We start from the raw sequence: 3932 nt of genomic DNA on the forward strand, positions 1-3932 counted from the left end.
TTTGAGCTGAGAGTGGAGATTCGGCTTTTTTTGGAGGAGGAGCGCATGTACGAGGCTGCAAGCAAATTCAGCGATGAACAATTTCTGTTGAAGCTGGCTTATCTCAGCGATGTGTTTGGCAAGCTGAATGAATGAAATCTTCAGCTTCAAGGCAAAGACAAGCACCTTCCTCACCTGGCAGACAAGATCACTGCATTCTCCCGAAAACTCGAGGCATGGGGCAGACGCCTCGATCAACAAAATGTAGATGTCTTTGAGAACCTGAGTGAAGTTGCTGAAACCATTCATACTGGAGCCGCCACAGTGATCCCGTGTATAAAGCAGCCAATTTATCTGTTTTTGATTTATGTGTAACTCATTGTATTCTTGTCTTCGGCCTTGTTTAGGTCAGGTTTTTGTTTAGGGGTTTTTCCCCTTGGTTTTTCCCCACACCTGCAACGAGTTGGATGGCGAGCTTCCCAACCACTGTTCTCCTACCTGCACTGGGTAGGACAAACGGACCTTTTCTTTTGCCCCCTACGTTTGGATCTTAACTTGGAACCTTTTCTGACGAATGGACTCTCAGAACTTGAACAATATTAAGGAAAAAAACCTTGTATATGACTTGCACTTTTGCCACCTTGCTGTGGTCTTTTTGTTGTTTATTTTTTGTTGTTGTTTTGGAATACATGGGTATTTGTTTATTTGAATACTGTGTACCTGTTTAGTAACCATACCTGCCTATTTATGCCATAACTATATAATATCTAACCGTAATGCCTGTTGTTTTGTATGGTTATTTGCACCCTTGGCTCCGTGGCCTAACCTATTTCTGATTTAATTAATTATACCCTAATTCTGCAGTCAGTTCCCTAGCCTTATAGCGTTACACAATCATTGGGAAAACACAAACACAAAACACAACTAAAATTGGAAAAGCACACTGACTCACACACATGAAAACATTTAACATCTAGTTGTAGACCAATCAGTGTAAGCCATAGCACTACAAACACACCTGATGTGAGCTCAGCTCCTTTGGGCCAACTTTGGAAACATGGAGGCAGGAAGAGGGAGAGGAAGAGCAGCAGCAAGACGAGGAAGAGGACGAAGAAGGGGAGCAGGCAACAGAAGACAAATATCCCATGACATGAGGGCCACTTTGGTGGACCATGTTCTAAATCATGGCCTTACAATGAGGGAGGCTGGGCAGAGAGTCCATCCAAACCTGAGTCGCTACTCAGTAGCCTCAATGATTACAACGTTCAGACTGGAAAACAGGTATGTTTTGAAGTTTCCACACTAAAATGGACCAAAGAAATGACAGTATTGCACATTGTTCAAATGCACAGTACAATACATTGGTGTATTACCGTAGGTCTATGGGTTTAAAGTATGATGTTTCATTTTCTACAGAACTGCCAGACGACCTGCACAGGGTGGAAGGCAGGCTATGTTCAGTGATGAACAGGAGGCGGCCATCGTCAATATTGTTTTGGCAAATAATGAAATCCGGCTTGGTGATTTGAGAGAGCAGATCCTTGCAGATCAAATAACCTTCACTGGCATCAACACTGTCAGCATATCTACACTCTCCTGATCCTCAAAAAGCACAACATCTCACTGAAGCAGCTATATCCAGTTCCATTCCAGAGGAACAGTGTGAGAGTCAAAGACCTCCGTCATGACTATGTGCAAGTAAGACACACACACACACACACACACACACACACACACACACACACACACACACACACACACACACACACACACACACAGTATTGTGTGTAAATGTATATGTGATAGTCCTGTGTTTTCAATCACACTATATTCACTGTACATTATCTACATGTTTCTGTTTTAGAGGTTCCTGGAACTTGATGCAGCTCCACAGCAGCATGACTTTATTTGTGTAGATGAGGCTGGGTTCAACCTGGAGAAAACCAGACGTCGGGGCCCAAACATTATTGGGCAAAGGGCCATAGTGCATGTCCCTGGTCAGCGCGGGGGAAATATCACCTTGTGTGCCGCCATCAGTGTACAGGGAGTCCTGCATCACCACTCCATCCTCGGTCCCTACAACACAGCCCTCATTATTGGCTTTCTGGACACACTTCATGAACCAGTAGTCCAGGACGGCCCAGAGCAGCCCCAGTTTGTTGTCGTCTGGGATAACGTCAGTTTCCATCGGGCGGCTCTGGTCCGGGACTGGTTCACCAACCATAATAGATTCATTCCACTCAACTTGCCACCGTACAGCCCATTTCTGAATCCAGTTGAGGAGTTCTTTTCAGCATGGCGCTGGAAGGTTTATGACCGTCAACCACATGCCCGCATGCCTCTTCTACAAGCCATGGAAGAGGCATGCGGCCACATTGAGGTGAGGTCCATACAGGGTTGGATTCGGCATGCAAGGAGATATTTCCCCCGTTGCTTGGCAAGGGAGGACGTTGCCTGTGATGTGGATGAGGTGATGTGGCCAAATGCCAACAGGAGACGGGATCCAGAGCCTAAATGTCTTCCAATCCTTTTCTTACAACTCTGTTTTGTAGAACATTTTAGTTACCATGTCTTTGTGTTTTGTTTTTTTTACTTTTACAAAAACCTGAAAAAATAAATAAAAATACATTCTGAAGCGTTTCCATTTAGTTTTCATGTGTCTAGATCAACTGTAGTGGAGCAATCTTTCACACAAAACATCTATATGAGACTTTTAAAGTCAAACCATCCAAGTACTAAATCCAGCTGTGTTTTGCATGAAGCACATCTGTGTGTTGTTGCTGTTGTTTTTACGGGATCTTTATTCGGCGTTCCACAACATACACGAGACAACACAGCGCAGAACCGGAACTCCCGTTCCTCTGATAACAAGCAATAGAGAACAGCACCATCTATTGATAAAATGACGGTACTACAACACTCCCACTTCATTTTACAATAGCATTTTAAGGCTTTAAATAATATTACAGAGCCGTGCTCTTCTTCACAAAATAAACCTTTAAACAACAACAAAGGCTTCCCTTTTTCCTTTGTTTTCCAAATTGCCTTGCTTAGTGCTATTAAATAATTTGCAATTAAACTCTTGCCATCTGTCTTTAAACACATTTTTTTTTCATTTACAGTCACTTTCTGGAACTCTTTTCCACATGCTTTTAGACTTGCTTTAACCCGGCAGCGTTCGGCGTTCACCTGTCAAGCACAAACCACTCTACACATCCAATCTCTAACAGGGAAACGTCCAATCTCTCCCCTGAGATACTCAAACTTCTGTTTAGTCAGTGGCTTGGTCAAGATGTCCGCTTTCATGTCATTTGTTGGACAATATTGCAGTTCTATTTGTCCATTCTGCACACATTCACGGGTGTAGTGGTAGCGGATGTCTATGTGTTTAGTCCTGGAGTGGTTCACTGGCTCCTTGGTTGTCCTCCAGGATCACTGTGGACGTAGCCTCCATTCCAAGATCTCTCAGTAATCGTCTCAGCCAGATAGCTTCTTGAGCGGCTTGACTGAGTGCGACGTATTCAGCTTCTGCTGTTGAAAGTGCAACTGTTACCTGTTTCTTGCTGAGCCAGCTCACCGCTCCTCCACTCAGTAGAAATAGATTGCCTGTCGTAGAGTGACGGTCATCCTGATCACCAGCCCAGTCAGCATCTGAGAATCCCATCAAAGCTCCAGAGTCTGACTGCTCATACTTGAGAGCAAGGTTCACTGTCCCTTTCAAGTATGGAAATCTCCTCTTCACAGCTGTTGAACACAGTCTCATCCCTACTCGTCACATACTGACGATTGGTCATATCCCCTCTGCGTCTATTTCCGACGCAGAGGGTCATCTGATTTGAACGCAAATCCCTCATCGGTTGATTTTGACGCAAGGGGGTTAGCCAACGTGCGGTTTGCCTGCGCTGGAAGTTTCGGTTTCAGGTGATGCATTTTGTGTTACAGGTGTTTATCTT

The 3932-nt window shown here is 44.3% G+C and overlaps 1 long non-coding RNA gene across 1 annotated transcript; it reads left to right on the forward strand.

The window, feature by feature from the left end:
* On the forward strand, window positions 1–2540 carry LOC311029440. Its single transcript, XR_014598883.1, has 3 exons — window positions 1–1260; window positions 1396–1677; window positions 1844–2540. It is a non-coding gene; the product is annotated as an uncharacterized lncRNA (long non-coding RNA).
* The last annotated feature ends 1392 nt before the right edge of the window (window positions 2541–3932 follow it).

This window comes from Eutrigla gurnardus (assembly GCF_963514095.1).
Source record: "Eutrigla gurnardus genome assembly, chromosome: 1".
NCBI classification, from domain to species: domain Eukaryota; kingdom Metazoa; phylum Chordata; class Actinopteri; order Perciformes; family Triglidae; genus Eutrigla; species Eutrigla gurnardus.